We start from the raw sequence: 21,712 nt of genomic DNA on the forward strand, positions 1-21,712 counted from the left end.
AAGGACTCTTTTGCGTTACATTGTCTCAGGTTTAAAATTATAAGAATTTATTCTTAAGGATGATATGGGTAACAGGATCTGCCTGTGCGTGGCATCTTTTTGCATGGAGCAGCCTACATCACTGCTCCATCACCCTATGGGGGTAAAAAGAAAAAAAAAGCAGCTATTAATAATCAAACATACAGTATAGTCAGGGTGAAGAGAAGGAGCGTAAGAGGCCTCATACTACACATTCAGAGACACAAGTTCACACTCCTCCAAAAGCCACCTCCTGTCAAATCCACCCACAGTGATAACCACTCCGCTCCCTGCATTTCATCATTCAGAAACTGGTGCTTTAACTACAATTCACCGATGGACTAGAGAAGTTCAGGTGGTTTTGAGACCTTCTGGTGCCTCATACAAACAGCAGCCAGCCCTTGCCTATTCAAAGACAATACTCTACACATTTTCATTTGGTTTTGGCATGTGGAGAGTTGCCAGGCATACCCTGAAAAAATTCATCAGACTGTATCTGCCATAGTATCTTCTGCTGGTCTCAGATTCTCAGAAAGGAAATAGTTAATTCTTGCATTTGTTCTTAACAAGTGTATTGGACTACATTTTGCTATGGCACACAATAGCTGCACTCTCCTCATCTCATTAAGGCTGTACTGATGCATGACACAGCCACAAAATACAATATCACTCATAAGTCTTTCTTTATTTTCATTCAAAGCTATGCCAAGCACAAATTTAAGAAGGTCACAACACTTTCTCCAGCACAATCAGAAGCGAAGCATAACTTAAAAACAAACTACAAACTCAAAATGTTATTACAGTTTTCCTCTCTCAAGTCTAGCACTGTAGAGTAACAAAAAGTCTGGATCATTTCCACAATGAAAATATGTAAATTAATTACACTCTTATGCTGATTGATACAAGTTATTTTGGTCGAGAACAATACAAGTCACCCGCAGTTTACAAAACAATATGTCAATAAAATGAGTTAGACCTGCTGAAGAAAATATTTATTGTACCCTAAAGCTATTTTTGCACGTGCATAACCTTGAGTTACAGTTTTTAGGAAAAAAAATACCATTTCCACATTCTGATCAGCAACTAGTAAGTTCAGACTTGCTTTTCCTCACATACTAAGGAAGCTATTAATGTACCAGACAAAAATACACCAAAGAAGTTTACATAGACTATATTATCATCCTTCATGATCCCAGCAAATGAGAACTGACAAAACTGAAAAATTTACAGGAAAAGCTTTTTTATCAAGAAAAAAAAAAACGCTTCAAGGCATGGCATCCAGTGTTACTCTTTCAGCATGTTTTCTCCTCCTCCCACCCCCTCTGCATATTTGCATGAAGCAAATCAACCTGTATGGACAAAATACCACTACGAAGCCTCACTTTCCATTAGACCTTTAAAACACTTCACAGGACTGGCCTGAAGGGCCAGAGCTGCTTGCTGCTATAGTCTGACCTGTAACACCCACACCTAGCCACCCTGGTAAAGAAGCAGGATACAAGTTATGCTGGGGAGGTCAAGAGGGACCCAGCAGATGTGTTAGAAGAAAAGAGATTCAGGGTTGGAGGTGATCAGACAGTGGGGGTTAAAGACACTTCACATAGTCTGAGGTGTGGTGTGACTATAGCTATCCATAAGATGCCAATGGTTAGGACCTGCAGGTACATCACCCTCAAGATGGTGGTAGGACAAGCTGTGCCTGTGTTCCGAGGAGCCCAGCTCGGGGCATGAACATCTTGAAGCCACTACGTGGCAATCCCATAAAAATTAAGGACCTTGTTGGTTTGCTCTTTTTAAGATTTTGACAAACTAAAATGAGTCATAAATACCAGAAAGTTTCAAATATGCAAATATACACTGCAAGGAATCAAAACATTTACCCGACACCTGCTTGCTGGAGGATTTAACTCAGTCAACAAAATTCTTGGGTAACTCTCTGCTGAGTACCGAGTTTCTTGTCACTATCTCAATTTCTGGGGATGAATAATCTGGGATTTATGTCAGAAAACTGTCTCCCACTCCTATCTATTTCTTGTGTTAACTTTCAAGAGCAAGATGGGAGAAAACTGTGAAGTTTCACATTCCTCTGCAATCCAAGTTGCTTGGAGAAAGCTCACTTCGTCACCTCCTCCCTCGTCTCAGAACTTTTCCTCAGAGCTATAGGAAATCTGATTTTATTCACCCCCCGATCTTGCAGCATCCGAAACTACAATCTCTCTTGAGGATAACTCTGGCACCACTCAGTGCTTCTTGCTGCTCCCCAAAAGGACAACAGCTAAAATGGGAGCTGCAGGACAATTCCCACCAGCCACAAAGCTGCCAGTATCAGCTGCAGAACCAATCATGGGTCCTGTTAACTTCACTCTCCAGCTGCAAGAAGCATTTCAGCTGCTGATCTGCATTACAAGAAGTTGTTGCCCTAGAAACGTGATATTACAATTTCAAGCTTCAAAAAAATTGTTTTTGCTAAAACTTTGTACTTCTTGCTATACTTTTCCCCCTTCCCCCTATCTCTTAAAAGGCCTAAAATCCAACAAATGCAAATAAGATCACAGAAACACATGAAGAAGCCTTCCAGTTACAGACAGGGAACAATTTCCAAGCACTTACCTGCATCTTACTGGACATCATATTGAGACTCAACAAACTAAATCAGTTTTTCCAGTGGGGTTATATTATTCAGGTCCAATCAACAGTGGATGTAAAAGTGAAATGAGATAAACACTGCTTTATGCTAGCAGTCTTACTCAGTCTGTGACATTACCAAAGATCAAAAGAAGCATCTTAAGCAAGGTATTCTCACTGCAAAATAAATAAATACATTTTAATGAGAAGGAAAATATCCTGTGCGTCAAGAATTAGCAACTTGAATGTGGAACAAGTCTCCCTGACTGCAATGGAAAGCAGACTTTAAAAACATCAGATTAACCAGAAGCTTGCAACAGCAGCTCACCCTACCACTTCTTAAAGTTGAAAATACAGAAGGAAATGTAAACTAATATACATTCTATTTCTGCAGGATATGTATTTTTTTTACTCGCCTCCTTACAGATAGATATTACTTCTCCATAGGTATATTATCCCTTTGCATTTCTATTTCCAGAAAGTAATAAAAAAAATTGCATCAATCTGAGGCCAACATAGAAAAAAAAAGAAGACCCAAAAGTTAACTCCCTGCCACCTACAAACTTAGACTAGATATAGCAACAGAAAATCCAAATTAAAAAAACATCAAAAAATACGAAAATCCAAATAAATACATCAGAAATAAGCAAATCAATCAATCAGAAAATCCAAATAAAGCAAATCCAATCAGAAAATTCTAAAAGGCAGATATGACCTAATAGTTTTTCACTTCTGTAGAAGAGGGGAAAAAAAGAGAAAAACCTTCAATGTCTTAAAAAAAAAAATTCTTGAAAAATTCATTTCAAAGATGACTGAATAAGGTCATGAATTATGGGTGATACCTTTACAATACAAAAATCAAGACAGAAAAAATCAACCAAAACATATTTTGGAGCTCTTTTTCAGCCTAAATGCAACCTGGATTTGCATAAGAAATACTTGTACTGCATAGTGCATCAAAATAAAATCCAAGCCAAAGCATTGATTCTCATGCCATGTGAGATGAGGGATGTTTCCAGTTGGATGCTACTATCCCAGGCTGAACACAAAGCACAAATGAAGATGGGTGCAGGGCGGAGAAGATTGTAAATTCACTGTAGTCACTAACAAAGCCACCAAGACACATAAATATGAAAATATCAAGTTTATTTTGAGAGAAAGTTGTACAATGACGTAGTTCTAAAATTCCTTGTAGGACGGGTTGCAGGAACAAGAGCCTATGGAAGAGACAGACTGCCACCACCTCCCTGTGGAGGCAACAGAGCCACATACATGACTCTGATAATTTCTTTAATTTATAACTTTGATTAATGTATCCTAACAGTCCTATGGATTCATCTGATACCTTGAAAAAGACTGGACTTGTCTTTTAGTCCCAGTTATTTGGTGGGGTGACCTTCATTACTCTTGCAACTGATTCTGCCATATAGCTGTGTATTAAATGAACCATTATTTCTTCTCAAAAACTCCCCATTCCAAAACATAAACCTGTAAAACAGCAAGAAATTATTTTAATATGTCATACGCCTTTAGTACTGCATCACTAGTTTTACAAACCTCTAGAAGACTCTAGAAATTGTTTGTGTAACTTCCTTAGCCTGCAAAGTAACAGGATGACTCAGTTAATTTATTTACATTTTCTTTAATTTGGCATTTTAGCCCACAGAGACATTACTTGTCATCGCCACTCAAATTCTGCCTTGTTAGCATCTAGAGAAATCAATGCCATGAAGCACTTCATTTTTATAACTTCATCTTCTTTCAACCTAGAGCTTCATTAATGTGATAACTAAACAGGTACACTGCTTGCTGTCTCTCTGTGCATTAAGTAAATTTATACAAAAATAAAAAGAGAAATATTAGATGAGGATGCTTGTTAATTCTGTGCATGCACACACTTTTTATTAAAGCATCTCATTCAAGTTTATGGAAGTTTTTTGAACTGTAAGGAGAATACCTAGCAGGTTTCAGTGTACAACAACCATCTCTTGTTATCTCTTTTCCACTTTGTCACCTAAGAAATTGAAAAAATTCTGGAAGACTGGAAAACAGGAGAAGTACACTCTTGATTTTAAAAATGTTCCTAAACAATTCCATTTGGGTGAAAGTCCTTTCCTGCCAAAGCAACCAATCAAACATTAGTAAAAATTTAGAGATTCCAAAGCATTTTCAGAACAGTGGCTCATTCGGAATTTCTCACCATATTTTCCACTGAGACAGCAGACTGAGCTTTCCAGATTGGTGACAAGTCTCTTCCTGCAGCTTTGCAATCACCAGTCATCCCCAGAGCACTGCTGGCTCACCAGTACCAATGCCTATCACACCCATTGCTCTCATTGCACTAGCATCCTATCCCTTACAGTAACAGTGCAGTTCTTCCAGTTTTTTGCAGTTGTCTAGATTGACTCGTCATTATTTGAATCCCTCATAAGTTTGCATAAAGATAGGTTTGAAAGTTTCCTTGAAAAAACCTAAAATAAATAATGGTTAATACTAATAGACATGATTCTTTTTTGTATTGACATGTCCATATTCTGCCCCATTAATTACTTTTCAATTATCCCTAGGATGTTTCCAAAAAAGCTGTTATACAGTTACACCCTCAACAACCTCTTTCCTCTTCTACCTTATGTGATCCCCAGACATACCACGATGCCCACTGACGCCTTCCCAGCAATTCAAACCTCAAGAGCCACAACTTTATCCACAGTCATGTAACTAAATAATGAGGCTTCCCAGTGCAAAATGGAAGCAAGAGAACGCTCCCATTTTGCCTTGCCAAACTCCAGTCCCTCTTTCAGTGACCTCCTCATTATGTGCAAAATAATTGGACTCTTACCCTCGTGCTCACTCAGGAGAGGGAATTCATGTCGTCACTTGCTTATCACGTAAATGGCTTTCTGCGCGTCCTGAATCGGGGCACAATTTCTGCCGCACACCCCGTGACCACAGCCCTGTGCAGGGGGGGATCCACAGTTCCTCCTGCCACCCACACAGTGGCACGGTTTGCCCTGCATGGGACACACACAGAGACAGCGCCTCGCACCAAGGTCAACAATCACATGTGCAACAGAATAATCTTGCATGGCCTCAGTCAATCTGCTTTAGTCCCTCCATCCATAAAACCCAAAGGACAATGGGTTCTTTGCATAGGAATGCAGGACCGACACCAGCTTTACGTTTATTTCCAAAATCAGAATAAAAAATGATTTCTGCTATTTTGACTATGTATCCAGTACTCTTTGCTTTAAGCAACCAATCTGTAATTAAATTGCCACCTCTGCTTTACCATCTTTGTTCCAACCTCCCTGCGTGAGAACCACAAGTCTGTTTAGGGTCCTTCTCAGCTCACTGATCTACCTTCTACCAAAAAGACAGGAATTAATAGAATTTTCTTCCTCTTTTAATTTCTGCTATTGTTTCCTTTCTAATTGCTGCTTCCCAGTTACAGGGTATCTGTAAGTTAAACATGATTAGCTTTCATCCTAAACTTTCACAGAACATAATGTGCACATGCTCTCAACAGCAGATATCTCAAGAAAATACATTAGCAATTGCTAACCATCCTGGGTCTTCAAATTAAGAGAAACCTAGCAGTGACACCTAATTTTATTTTCTTAAATATCTTTCTTTATTCTTTTCTTCCACCAATATTGTTTTCTAACAGACACTAGTGTGGTGGCACTACTGGAGGTCACTAAACTCACCCAAGATGGTAAGTGAGGAATTTTTCTCATCCAAGTCAGCCAGCTAAAAGTTACGAATCAAATCTAAATTAGTCAACTCCACTGCCACTAACCAATGTAAGCAGCATGAATCACCCATCCCAACTGCCTTGCCAGATACACGGGAAGGGAGGAATGAAACCCACTTGGAAGTGCTTATCATTAACCATAGAGGGGGTCTCTCTTACTAAGCTAGGGTGACTTTTCATACATGCAATTCCTTTATCTCTAGCTCTGATGATGATAAGGAGCCCAGGAGACCGTCTTCTTCGGGGTCAGGCATCAGTTCCCTGGACTTGGACAAATTGCACCTCTGTGAAAGGTCATAGGTGATGTTTGATTACCTTAAAATCTGGATCAGTTTTCTCTAGAGAAATACCACTTACTAATTGTCTCTTATAGGAAAGGGAAGAGCGGGACATAAACGTTGAGTTAAATCAACTTGCACAGTGCCATAACCAACATGACTCACTCTGTTAGCACTGCAGTGCTGGGCAAAGCTTATGCAATGCACAGTCAAGGATGTAGCCAGGGCTTGCACTGCAGGAGGGACTCAGGAGCAGCAAGGCAGCTTTCTTCTTTGCTACTCTCTTCCCTTGGGTATTCCCCGCTATATACATAAATGCACATTCAGCTCAAGGATAGTCCAAGACAGAGCAAATTAAATGAAATTACAAGAGGAAGGAGAGCCCCAAAGGCTGAAATCACAAAGCTTCATTTTTCAGAGAAAATGCAGGTGATTCTTGGTTTCAGCCAAGGTGGATTAACACAAAAGAAAATGGTAGCAGCAGAAGAATGTGGATCCAAAACATCTTACACCCATCTCTGTGCTGTTCTGTTCCTAGACAAAACCAGGGAGCACATCAGATAAGTGTTTCAGTGGAAGGATGAGGCTTATCAGCCAGCCTATGGCAAAATGGAGAAGAGGGCTATACCTACCACAAAGGGAGCTTAGGGGCTGCAACTGCACTGAACCCATCTCAGGACTGGTCTCCTCCTGGCTCCACCAGCTGTATAGTAAGTAAAAAAGCTCCCACTTAAAGGAAACTCCTCACTGTGTCTTCTCCCTCTCGGGCAGAGTCTGCTGCTCATCAAAATCTGAGGATAGCTGCATCTTGTATCTCACTCAACTCCTAACCTTTATGTGGCCATGGAGCAAGTCAATTCAACTTGCCTCTGCCTTGATTTCTTAATTGCTAAAATGGGAAAGAATCCTGTCCCAACTCATGAAGCTTTTTGATATTTATCAGTGAAACACTACATGTTTATGGGCTGAAGCTGTGTCTACAGTACCTCGGTAAAACCGAGCCTCCAGAAGGAGCTGGCTGTGACAACCAGCAGGACCATACCAGATAGCAGCAGCTCAGGGCTGCTTAGCAGCATTTTGACTCATTATCAGTCATTCCTATCAAACTGCTCCATAAATTCCCTCCTTCTAAAGGTTCATCTTATGAAACACCCACACACTAAATACCAAGATATACTAAATATTTTCTGGGAACTCCTTAAAGAAAGCTATCACCAGAACAAATCAGGATCCTGTGTCTGTGCAGTACCACTGCAGGTGGAGCACCGGTCCATCCATTTAAATGGAGTGTGAGGGCTCAGTACTCATCCCTTCCTAGGAGATACAGCTTTATACAGCTTTGGGACTTACTGCTGGGGATGAGACAAGCTAACATCTGGATGGAAAACTTGACTCCCAGAGATTTTGCAGACTTGTGCAATACAGGACCTGAAGGTAATAGACAATAACATCTCTCTCCAATCGAATTTGGGAAATATTCCCACACTTGTCAGTGTTTCAGGATTTCCACTTTTCGCTTCACAGGGAAGAACCCTGGCACACAAACAAGGATGGTAAAATGTTTTTCTTGGAGGGACTGTTGGTCTGCAGATTTACTTTTTCATCCTGTAACTATTAAGTGAATATCTCAGGGAAGATTTGAAAGTCTGGATATTACAGAAGATGCCAAATGTTTATACGTTCACAATACAGCCAGCTAGGAAGTCTGCTCCAACTCAGGGTCCAAACTCTTAGGGAGAAAAGAGTTATTGATTTTGTAAATGGCGGCAAACCCCCCACTCCTCATTCCTGTTGTTGTCCCAGTGACCTAGTGTAAAGTCAACTCCTGAATGGCCATGGAAGAGACATTAAGAGCTAAAAAAGAATCAGTACAGGAAAGTAAGCCAGAAAAGGTTTATCTTTAAAATTAATAGATTGACTGATAGCTTTAAAACCCATAGTCTGGTGTGGTTTTAGCTTAATTCTGTGGTTTTGTTTGGCTCATGACAAAATAACATTACTACAAGTGAAGTGCTCTGGCTGGCAATGGCAAAGATGAGACGAGTTCAGTCTATGGCATTTCTGCATTAGGTCTCAAAACCCACCTGATCCCTGTCAGCTGCACCTGGGGTTGACCTGCTGGAATAAGCAGGTTGAAGTACCTCCATTTGCAAGGCATGGTATGCACCTCTGCATGCCAGTTGGTTTTAAAATCCTGCTCTAGAAACAGCAGCCCCTCAGTAATCACTTTGCAAAGGGTTCCGCTCCCATCTCCACCCATGAGATGGGCTTCAGTCTTATGCTCCTTGCTTCGCCCAAAGACAAGGAAGGAAAGAGCAAACCAATCAGCCCCATCTCTCTCAGGAAACACATCAAGAATTAATGCAACTTTGTCATTTTCACAGGATCTCAGCCCTGGGACCTCCTAACAGGTATCTGAAAAGGAGATATTCTCAAAGACTTCATTTTTCCTTTCGATAGGGAACCTCACACTGACTTTATTAAGGCATATTTGATTGAATGCCATGCCACAGGCAGCTCTGGCTTTAGAAGGTTGTTTTGATAGACCTAGAGCTGAATATTACTGCAGATAAAGCTATCCTAAAATCCAGCCCTGAGCTTTCACTCCCATTACACTCAGAATTGTATAACCAAGAAAGGTTTTAAGTTACAGCCCAGGCTTACATTTTTAAATATTTGTTATAGTTAGCCCTGGATACTTTGCTGTGAAACTTGATCAACATGTTGATATATGCAGAGATTAAGTCATCCAGCCTCTACTGGCAGGGATACGAACATTCACGAGAAGTCACTATTATTTTCTTCTGAAATCCAAAAAATCAGATTCTAATCTTGGTTTCACCGCGGTGGATTGAAAACGGCTCCACAAATGCCAAGAACTACTTAACCAAGAGGACAGCAGAAACTAGGACTTCTGCTGACCTTCAGGAACAAATACAGTTATGCCCTCAGTACAGTAAAGATAGTCCATGCATAAAGTGCACCCTGAAGGTGGCCAATCTTATTGTGAACTTTAAAACATCTAAGAGCATCACACGGTAAGGATGTACCACAATAACAGCCACAATCCTCAGTGTACACACACACTGCACAAGAACTCCCACTCCACACAGGATAATGGCCTACATAATTTCTGCTTAATGATTCCTGTTCAAGTCAGTGCATATTTCCATATAACCTCTGAAGGGCATCTGCAAGAGTGGCCAGAAGGACAGCATGCTCTGTGGCCATGACAAGCTCCTTGCCCAGCCCGCCTTCTGCACGCAGCTGCTGTATAAACTCCCAGCTGCCTGGGAGCACCAGCGACCACCATGCGCACTTGGATTAACAAACTCAGTGGAGGGCTTGACCTCTGGCTGGAGTTTTGGTCCTAATGGCAACATGAGACCAACACTCAAGACGCAAGGTTGACATACCCAACAGGACTACCCAAATGAGAAATGATGCTCCTACAGCTCCAGCAACACATCAATCAGGAGACAAATTACTTTTGATGTAAAAGGCTAAGCTCTCTTTCATATTGTTACATGGACTGAGGATGTTTCACTGCGGCTGGGTACTGGGAGAAGAACATGCAGTAGATGAAGAGCAATAAAAGTGAGAAAGGCAAATTTTATGCACAAGAGAACACTGCAGGATGCTGCAAATTCCCTCCGTTTGCCAAGACCCTCTTACGGTGGATGTGAGCCAGGCCAGTCCACTGGGCAGATGAATCCCTTGCAGGGCATACACTGCAAGCTGACTGTAATAAACTGTTACATTTGAAGGAGTGATGGAATTCATTTTATGAAAGCTTGGGTTAAGAAGAACTTGTGCATCAGAGAAACTGTGAAGCCAGAAGGAAATCTCTCAGGAGAGTCAGTGAGAGAAGTGATGTGAATTTCTTCAATAATACTCCTTTAGCTTGTACGCCTATTACAATAACACTTTATTCAAAGTTTCGGGGGACGGGTAGAAAAATAGCTTTTATTATTATTACCATCACCTTCATTTTTATAGACAAAACAAACCAATAGCATAAGGGATAAAGCATTCTCAAAATTACCAAAATTTTGATAAGAGTCAAATTTGGTTCAGTCTCAGCCAGATCCTTTGTACATCACTGTCTCTCAGAATCTATGTCCAGAAACACTTTCCACTTGCAGAAAGTTAGCTAATGAAAGCACATTTTAGGCTTGTCAATCTAAGAACGCCAAAAAAAGACATTAGCTATGTTGTTTTAGCCAAGATGGAAATCTTAGGTATTTAGGACAGCTTAAAAAAACCCCAACAAAAACAATTAAAGTAAGGGCAAATACAGCTGAAGTCTCCTATCATCTTCCTCCCTCTCCCCATTCCCCAGTCAGGTACCTAGCATAGTCCAGGACCCCAAATCTTCCAAATTCCTTTATTCAGTCACTACCATCAGAAAACTGCCCCTTCCCACTGTTTCTTTTCCCCATCCTTTGCTAATCAACCCATGCCCAGACATGGAAGTACATTCTACTCACTCCTTACTTAACTTGAAATCCTCTCTCTCTTTCCTTTCACTCTCTCCTTAGACTTTCCAGGCTCACCATCTACATGTGAAAAAGTCAGCTGTACATCAACTGATATTTGTTAAAGAATCATTTTAGCTGTCACTAAACCACTACGAACAGAAGGAAACAGCTGAGGAGGCACAGAGAAAGAAAGAAAGCTCTGCATCCTGCTGCTTTAACATGGTATGCAGGTCTTTTTCCCTACAGCATGATAATCCACAGGGAATCACCACAGGTTTCATTTCCAGCAGGGCCCTTCAGGCTCGCTCTGTCAGCATGATTTGCTGGTTTGCTCCAATGCAGAGCTCCAGCATACACTGTGCAAACTCAGAGGACTAGGACTCAGCATGAGTCCAGCTGAACCTCACTGTGTAAATTCACCCAAACAGCCAAACAGACACATCACGTACTGGCAAGGGTCAATTCCCAAAGCCCTGACAGCAGCATACGTACCTCACCATTTACTCCTGACCTCATGATACGGCTGCAAAAGCACACAGAAAATTTGTTTACAGTTCTAAAGATGCGAATCACAATGCTTTTTACTAATGCAGTAAACCCACCAAAGGAGCCCTGTGGGCATCTTTACATATTCCCTGTACAAACCATGCTGGGTAAAGAACCTCCCAAACAGATGTTGCCGTGCAAAGCTGAGGGAAGCGAGCCAGCAGCCTGAACAGGGCAGCAAGGCAAGCTGGCCAAGCCTTCTCCAATGCATCCAAGGTGATCCAAAGCTCACACCTCATTTGGAGAGAACTGTGTTCACGCATAGAAAGTCAATAGTAAGACTTAAAACCAGCCTGCTCCATGAAAACTCACATAATTATCCAGCCTTCATGGTCCAGGCAAGTGGCAAAAGTGCCAGAAGGTTTCACCATCATGATGCCACTCTCGTGTCACCCTCCAGCTATTCAGTATCTGACAACATGGAAGACTTTTGGCTACTGGAAAGCAACAGCTGCCTTTTCACTATTTGCATCCTGGCCCTGAATGAAAACCTCCAGCTTAAAATAACAATAGTAATAATTACTGCTACTGTTGTTCCACCCAATCCTCTAGCTTCTCTGCCAAAGGAACATTTCCTTCTGGGTAGTACAGTGCTTTTCTAGTTATGGACCACTATAATAATATGGACACCCACTACCTAGGGCAAAGCAGAAATAGAAAATGTTGTCTTTTTTTTTTTTCTTACGAAGTGCAAGAACAAAACCAAAAAAGGTTAGTCTTCTCTGAAGGAAATCAGCAATTATGCTTCCTTGAAAATCCTAATGGTGAACAGTGGTGTCTGAATTTTGACTAAAAGATATCAAAGAAAGCCTCTGGAAAAAATGTATGTAAAGCCTCAGCTCTGAGTTTATTGACTACCAGTGTATCCATCATTGCATTGCACTGCAGTGAAAATCCATAAAGCTAGGTCATCCCAACACAAGCTGGCAATTCTGCCTCACATGCAATCTCACCACAAAGATGCAGACATGCAAGTCACAACTTCACTAACCTGACTGCAGCCACGAGTTGTCATTATCTAATTGTCACTTACAGAATATGAATGACAGAATTTCAAACACCAGTTTTCAAAAAAAAAGCCAAACAACCTAACCAAACCCATCCCAAACATGTAGATCTCAAAATTATTAAATAATTATTTAAATATGGATGCATGGATGAACAAGAGCTCCTGGAAAAACTACAACACAAAAAGGAAGCTTACAGAGGGTGGCAGCAAGGACAGGCAGCCTGGAAAGAATACAGAGAGATTGTCTGAACAGCCAGGGAGCAAGTTAGGAAAGTAAAGAACTGACAGAATTAAATCTGTCCAGAGACTCAAAGGGCAACAAGAAAAGCTTCTATAGGTAAGCCAGTGATAAAAGGAAGATTGGGGAAAATTTAGGCCCTCTCCAGAAGCAAACAGAAGACCTGGTTACCCAGGATATTGAAATGGCTGAGGTACTTTTTACTTTTTTGCCTCAGTCTTCACTGCAAAGTGCTCCAGTCACACCGCCCAAGTTATAGAAGGCAAAGTCAGGGACTGGGAGAAGGAATAACCACTCACTGCAGGAGAACATCTGTTCAATAACATCTAAAGAACCTGAAGTTGCACAAATCCATGAAACTCGATGAACTGCATCTGCAGGTCCTGAGGGAACTGGCCAAAGGAAGTAGCTGAGCCACTGTCCAACATATCTGAGAAGTCATGGCAGACCCGTGAAGTTCCCACTGCTGGATTAAAAAGGAGGACCAAGGGAACTACAGCCGGTCAGTCTGTACCCAGTAAGATCACGGAGGAGATCCTCCCCAAAACTATGCTAGGGCACATGGAAAATATGGAGGTAATTGGTGACAGCCAACATGGCTTAACCAAGGGCAAATGATACCTGACAAATCTGGTGGCGTTCTACTCTGGGGGCACAGCGTTGGTGGATGAGGGAAGAGCAACAGAAATCATCCACCTGGACTTGTGCAAAGCTCTTGACACAGTCCCACGTAATGTCCGTATCTCTAAGCTGAAGAGACATGGATTTGCTGGATGGACCACTTGATGAATAGGGAACTATCTGGTTGGTCACACTCCAAGAGTTGTAGTTAACAGCTCAATGCCCAAGTGGAGACTAGTAAGGAGTGGCATTGCTCAGGGGTCAGTTTTGGGACCGGCATTAACATCTTTGTCAGCAACGTGGACAGTGGGATTGAGGGCACCCTCAGCAACTTTGCCAATGACACTAAGCTGTGTGGTGTGGTTGACACACTGGAGGGAAGGGATGTCATCCAGAGGGACCTGGACACGCTTGAGAGATGGGTCTGTGCAAACATCATGAAGTTCAACAAGACCAAGTGCAACGTCCTGCACATGAGTCAGAGCAATCCCAAACACACACAGACTAAGAATTGACTGAGAGCAGCCATGAGGAGAACTTGGGGGTGCTGGTGGATGAAAAACTGAATTTAAGCCAGAAATGTGTGCTGGCAGCCCAGAAAGCCAACCATATCCTGAACTTCACAAAAAGAAGCATGGCCAGCAGGTTGAGGGAAGTGATTCTGCCCCTCTATTCTGCTCACATGAGACCCCACCTGGACTACTGCTTCCAGCTCTGTGATCCTCAGCACCTGAAAGGCATTGACCTGTTGGAGTGAGTCCAGAGGAGAGCCAAGAAGATGATCAGAAGTCAGGAACACCTCTCCTATGAAGACAGGTTGAGAGAATTTGGGCTGTTCATCCTGGATAAGAGAATGCTCTGGGGAGACTTCTAGCATCTTCCAGTATCCAAAGGGAGCATAAAAAAAAGCTGCAGAGGGAATTTTTATAGTGTAGTGATAGAACAAGGGGTAATGGATTAAAACTGAAAGAGGGTAGGTTTAGATTAGATATTAGGAAGAAATTCTTTACTGTGAGGGTGGTGAGGCACTCTAACAGGTTACTCAGAGAAGCTGTGGATGCCCCATCCCTGGAAGTGTTCCAAGGTCAGACTGGATGATGGGTTTTGAGCAATCTGATCTAGTGGAAGGTGTCCCTGCCCATAGTGTGGGGTTGGAACTAGCTGATTTTTAAGGTCCCTTCCAATACAAACCATTCTAGGATTGCACGAAATATGAAGACTCAACAAAGAATTTCACCCTGTGGCAGAACACAAAGGCATCCTCTTAAGACTCTCTGGGTGCCGTGATTTGTTTAAGCAATGTGGGACATAATCATGTTTAATATTAAAAAGATATCAATGCAACATATCTGATAGCAAAACTGACATTTATGCTGTCATTATATGCATTTATCATCAAATATAGTCTGTGCTATCATGTGAAGTGCTCAGATGGTTCGAAGACAAAAATGTATGTTCAATGTTATTTAGAAATATTAATAAGATCTTTTATTTTAAGATGTAAAGCATTAATAGTTGTTCTGAAGAGGGCTTGCTTTTAACCTTTAACAACATTGAAGTGTCTGTAATTTTTATCAGATTGTTTAGAATTTGATTGAGCTAAAGTCCTGAAGCTACAATTACACTTGCAGCTACCTTCTCTCACTAGGCTTCCTGCAACAGCTGGAATAATCTTTGAAGTCTGCAAAGACATGGAAGAAACATTATTTATGGCTGGTTTGCACAGTGGTGCAAGCAGAGACAAGTTGTGTTGTGCATTTCCAGAGCTGGTGACAGATCATTTCTCACCAGCACTACAGGAAGTCATCAAAACTATTTCCCCCTCCCCAGATGCTCTACAGGACCAAGCTAAGAAGCTGGAAATGCTGCAGGGCAGGATTTTAAGAGCTCTGAATGGCCCAAAACCAACTCTTACTACAGTCAGCATTAAACCGCACCACCAGCTCCACTGGAGACAGAAGTGGCCTAACTCAGCCTTTTGATGGCTACCTGCCTGGAAAGCACATCTAAGAATGGGCTGCTAAACCCATTTAAAAATAATTCTAAAAATCAGGGGTGCTTTTCAAAAGCAGGGAGAAATCTGCTTAGATAGTAAAAAAGGAAGGAGGATCTCAGTCCAGAGGAGCCACTCCACATTTTGCCACATCTCTCTGACCACCTCCACAGCCAAAGGATGGAGCAGTGGACTCTGCAGGGGTAGAGGGATAGCACCACTGAACCCTTGCAGCAGAGACTGCACTATGTTGGCAAACATGTAATGATCAAGGCAACACTCACTGATGTCAAAAGAAGTTATGCTCATGCACTGACAGCCATACAATTAGTAGTGTCATCATCTAGGAAAAAGAAATAAAATATTTTCTCCTAGGCAAAGCCAATGGTGTTTTTCATTTGTGTTAACTTGCTCTAAGTGCCTGCAGGGTCCATGCCTTTGATTTACTGTGGATGACAGACAGTACAGGCATAGTTTATGTATAATTATTATAGTAGCCAGGCTCCTACACCAAGAACATCAGCAAAAACAACAACAGCTCAATAAGACAATGGAGAATTTTCCAACACAAAACCCTACATCTCTCTACATCCCTGCAACCCAACTCAAGGTCTCCTCTTGATTCTTTCAAGAAAAAAAAAAAGAGTGAAATCAGGAAGTTTTCATATTGGTGGTAGCCTTGCTACTAATCCCATGCAACACCAATTTCACTCAAAATAACCTGTATTTTGTAGTTTTCACAGAATCATTAAGTTTGGAAAAGACCTCTAAGATCACCAAGTCCAAGCATTAACCCAGCACCGCCAAGTTACCACTAAACCATGTCCCCAAGTGCCACATCTACACGCTCCTTAAATCCATCCAGGGAGGGTGACTCAACCCTGGGCAGCCTCTTCCAATGCTTGACAGCCCTTTTCATGAAGAAGTTTTTCCTAGTATCCAATCTAAACCTCCACTGGCATAACTGGACATCATTTCCTCTTGTCCTATGGCTTTCTACTTTGTGGAAGAGATCAACCCCCACCTGGCTACAATCTCCTTCCAGGTAGTTGTAGAGAATGAGGAGGTCTCCCCTGAGCCTCTTTTTCTCCAGGCTAAATAAACCCAGCATCCTCAGTCCCTTCTCATCAGACTTGTGCTCCAGACTCTTCCCCAGCTCCATCGCCCTTCTCTGGACACGCTCCAGGATTTCAATGTCTTTCTTGGAGTGAGGGGCCCAAAACTGAACTCAGGATTCGAGGTGTGGCCTCACCAGTGCCGAGTACAGGGGAACAATCGCTGCCCTGGTCCTGCTGGCCACACTATTGCTGATCCAAGCTAGGATGCCATTGGCCTTCTTTGCCACCTGGGCACACAGCTGGTTCATGTTCAGCTGTTGTTAACCAGTACACCCTAGTCCCTTTCCATCAGGTATATTTCCTGCCATTCTGCCCCAAGTCTGTAGCACTGCATATGAAATTAAGAAAAATAAGCAAGATAAGAATAGCATGTCTCTCCCACCACCACTGGATGCATATTCTAGTCCAGCACCCAGCAAGTCCTCCCTCCAGCTCAGCCGTTGAGTTCAAGCACTGAAGAGAATACAGTACTTAAGGTTTAGACAATATTCAGAGCAAAGTATATAATAATAATTATCATCAATTCTCTGAATTGCACTTATTTAAAAAAAAAAAAGCAAACCGCAAACCCAGAAGCTGGAAGTCCATGCAGATCTCAAAGTAATGGTTTGAACAACAGCCCAGCGAGGTTTGCTTAGATCCTTCTTCACAGCACTGCCATCTTTTGCAGCCTGACAGCACTAACAGTGCCCAACACACTTACTTGCCCCGACATACACATTCAGATGTTAACAACTCGTGTGACTTCAGGGTCTAATACGATACCTGTTACAATATATATATAATCTTTTATACTGGGATAAAATGAGGCCTACACGCTTATCTCAATTAAATGAGAAAATGAGAATTCTGTTTTAGACGCATAAATCCTCATAGCAAAAAAGCTAAGAGACATTAATAAGCTGTAATTTATAACAGTTTAAGATATTCTCATTATTTAAGTCTCTTAAAGTAAGGAATAAGAATGCAAGACAGGCTACTTAGTTTCACATTAGTTTATATTTTCATTTCTTTTGTCATCATACACAAGTAAAATACCAAAAAGTCTGGGGTGAATGCACGGTAGAAGAATGTACTGCAAAGAAAAACTATCTGCACTGGAATTACAGAGACCAAAGTGTTTCCATTGTAAAAAGAAAAAAAAATTTAAAAATCAGAGAGATTCAAATACCTCATTCCCAGTCAATGTTTTTGTTATATATTAACAAACTCTCTTCTATTCCACTGAATATAATAAACTTGAGCAACACATTCCTGTTGAAAAGACCAGTTTCATTACATGGCCATGACCTGGACCAGCTTTCAATCAGCACTGATTAAATGCATATTCTGATGTTCTGTATCACATACCTTCCAAGCTGTGGAAAAAAGGTATCAAACACTTCCATTTTGTCACTGTCATTTAACACAAAAATTCATCTGGATGCTGAATATATGAAGTGTCTCTGAGAATAGCTCACTAGATCACAGACACATAGAAAACTCAGTGTGCACAGGCTAAGTAGAGTTGAATTAATGAATGTACTGTTGCTTCACATATTTAATGTCTGTCACTAAACCGATAATTTGCAAATACAGAAGCAGGGACTGGGGGACACACTGGCTACAGCCACTGACAGATCCCTCCTTGCAGTTTCAAGAAGCTAATTGTGCTCAGTTCAGAGTTCTTGATCCGTGTTCCTGGAATGACTCAGGACACAAGCAACGAGACAATCAGCATGTGTCCACATTTGGGGTTTTGCTTCCACTCCTATCTACCCTGATTTCCTTCCCAGGAATGCTGTGCTTGTGAAAGACACAGTATGACATCCTAAGAGACTTCTATCTTCTCTGCCTAACAGACACAGTCTGGGTGGCAGCAGAAAAGCGAAAGTTTCCCCAGAGCATACAGCAGTATTACCAACAAGAAGGAAGAACTACTTCTGGATTGAAGCTTTGGCCCATTGTCATCTATGGCAAAACTCCCACTGAAGTCAGCACAGCCAGGATTTCACCTCTATTGCAGCGATTTTGAGTCCCTGCTCATTCTGCCTTGAGACTTCCAGCCAGCACAGTAAGGCTGCCTTAACAGTGCCAAAAGCTTTCGTGTTATGAACTGCAGCTAGAAGTCATGAAACCCTCCACATAAGCAACCAAATACTCATCAAACAGTTAAGAAATTTAAGACAGTTGAAGACCCTATAAGGGATTCAAATGTGGATCCAGAAGCATGATGTTTCATACTGGCACACCATTCTAAAACAAATCTTTTCCTAACCAACTTTCTGTCCTTCAGAAAAACCTGTCAGTAAATACAAGCAGTATGACTGCAGTTGGCGTGTGTCAGAGGACATTTCAGAACTCAGCACAGAAATATATCTGTAGTGGAACAGCAGCTACAAACTGCTCCTAAAAAGCAATGGCTAGACACCCTAACTCTCTCCTAATTGCTTATTTCATTGTATTTGACAGAATCCATCAACCAGAGTATATCAGGTCACAATAGTGCAACATGGCAGGAGCCATGACAATGAAACCTGGTGGAACAGAAGACCCTTGCCTCAGAAATAGAGCAAGCCAGCACTTGAGGAAAATGGGAGTGCTATACCCCATCACAGTCCAGCACATAGGATAACAACACAGTAACATATCACACAGTTCAGGAATCATCCTGCATACCATCAGCACACAGGTATGGAACACAGTCATTACAATGCCAACAGATTCTATGTTAAGAATCAAGCTTTAAAAAAAACAGGAACAAAAATAAATAAAAGTATGATTTGCTGCATCAAGGCAAGTACAGCCAACCTGCTGATTTTCTACAACACTAGCACCACCAAAGGATCAAACAGAGGGATATTCCCAGTTTACAGCGCTGAAGTACACTGGCTCCTACCTGGCTCTCTCAATAAGACTCCAGGTGCTTTTGGAATGCAAGGATCACACCTGTAAGCTCTTTCTCAGCAGCGCTCTCCAAAGGCAGGCTGGCTCCAGAAGGATCATTCCTTCTCTCCTTGCATCCACCACCAAGTCCTCTCCAAGCAACAAAAGTAAATTTTTGTTCAACTGAAGGATAAGCCCTCTGATTGTAAGCAGGAAAAAAAAAAAAAAAGACAGACAACAACTAGCCAGGCTATTTTGTCTTGTTCTGCTTTCCCAACTAATGCTTACACCATCCCCACAACTGCTCCAGACTAGGAATGAGTCCTCAGTGAAAGCACTGACTCCAGGCAGCAACTAGGAAATGGTGCAGCAACCCTGCTCTGCATTCCTCATAGTTCACCCTCTCCTGATTTTTAATTCCTTTGCTGAGAACTCAACTCAAATTTCATAAAGCAAAGCATTTGCTAAATGAGACATAAGTTAAAAAGCCTGTGCAGAAGACTCCTTCTCTCTTTATTTCTTTCTCTCCTTCTTTCCCTCTTTCTTTCTGCTGGACAGAGGTTGGTTAAGAATACATGAATCCTGATCAAACGATGCACCTCGCTAAGCTGTCTGACAGCGCTGCAAACGGAAAGCAAATGAGTACGAAGAGAAGCATTCATTTTCTTGAGTCCCTTCCGTTTAACCACACTTGATGCTTTAGTGCCTCTGCCGGGATGTCAGCGCTGACTTGCCTTTATGTCCCATTTACTTGTATTTATTTTAATTGGACCTGGGACTAAGGACACTCGGCAACGCTTAATCGTCCCGACGACAACGCAAATGCACGAACCCCCAACGGGCAAAAATAAAAAAAAAAATAAAAAAACAAAAAAAGGGAAAAGGCACCCACTGATGCGTTCCTTGTGGCTTTCTTTTCCTTCTGCAAATAATCCAGCGGGGTTCAAAAACTGGGCAGGGGAGGCTGGATTACTTCCTTTCAATAGAAGTTAGAGCTGGGAGAACCACGTTTAACTCATCCCCAGCCGGAGCAAGTTCCCTTCGCACAGATGCACACTCCGGGCATGCCTCTGGCCTTGCACACACATATATTTACACGGAGACACACAGACACTCACACACCCTTGTGGCGCCGAGTTTCGGGCGCCCTTGGGACGCAGAGGGCAGTCCCCCGACAGCGCGGAGGGGATGGGGACCCTCCTGCCTCTGCTCCGCGGAGCCCGGAGCGACCAGCCCCAACAAAGCCCGGCAGGGGCGGGGGGGACATGGCTGCTGCCCCCGCTGTCCCCGGACAGGGCGCTCTCCCAGGTCCAAACAGCGCCCCGGCGCTGGAGCCTGCGAACAGGGAGGGCAAGGCGAATCCTTCCTCCTAAAAACATTGAGGAAAAAACAGAGAGACAGACAGACAAAACGAAATACGAACAGGCAGGTCTCCCGGTAACATTAGTCTCTCCTCATCCCAAGCAGCTGCAGCCAGTCCCCAGGCTCAGCCAAGAGCAACTGCAGCTGAAGAGCAGGGACAGACACGCACACCCCCCCTCTTGCCCTCGCCCGCTCCCTGCTGCAAGTTTAAAACAACAACAACAAAAAAATTTAAAAGGTAGTGAGGAAAATTTCAAACATGAAAACCCAGCTCTTGCCTACTTGCGAGCTAAACCCCCGTGCGAAACGGGGAGCGCACCGGGGACATCCGCCCGCCGCTGCACCTTGCACGGCAAAGAGGGAGCGCGACCGGCCGCTGACAGGGAGCGGAGCGCGGACGGGAGCAGGACACGGGAACAGTGCAGAGACGGCGCCGCGGCGGAGTCCCCGAGGCAGAAGTTTCCCCGAGTCGCGGCCGCAGCCCCCGGCGCCCCCGCGCACCGCCGAGTTTGCCCGGCGGAAAGTTTCTCCGCCATCCCCTCGGCGCCCCTCCCCGGCCCCAGGCGGGTACGCACCGGCCGGCTCAGCTCCGGGCGCTGGCCCGCGGCCTCCCGCGCCGGGTCTCCATGCCGCCTTAGGCGCCGCCGGGGCTGTGGCGGGAGAGAGTCAGGGAGCCGAGTGGGGCAACCCCCGCCCGGCGCCGCGCCGAGCTCAGCGCAGCCCAGCCCAGCGCAGCCTGCCGGGAGCGCAGCCCGCGCCCGCCTCCCGCCCGCGGGGAGGGACCGCGCCGCCGCCACCGCCCGC

General features: G+C 43.1%; 1 protein-coding gene across 6 annotated transcripts in view; it reads right to left on the bottom strand.

Annotated features, from left to right (window-relative positions):
• FAT3 (FAT atypical cadherin 3) overlaps positions 1-21,568 on the bottom strand; it is a 403,423-nt gene extending 381,855 nt beyond the window's left edge. For all 6 annotated transcript variants that reach the window (XM_027651027.1, XM_027650956.1, XM_027651114.1 and 3 more), the window contains exon 1: positions 21,484-21,568. The gene's annotated coding sequence lies outside the window, so the exon portion shown is untranslated. The remainder of the gene's footprint in view (positions 1-21,483) is intronic.
• Between the last annotated feature and the right edge of the window lie 144 nt (positions 21,569-21,712).

Source organism: Corapipo altera, unplaced genomic scaffold (assembly GCF_003945725.1).
Source record: "Corapipo altera isolate COAL_440 unplaced genomic scaffold, ASM394572v1 0, whole genome shotgun sequence".
NCBI classification, from domain to species: Eukaryota; Metazoa; Chordata; class Aves; order Passeriformes; family Pipridae; genus Corapipo; species Corapipo altera.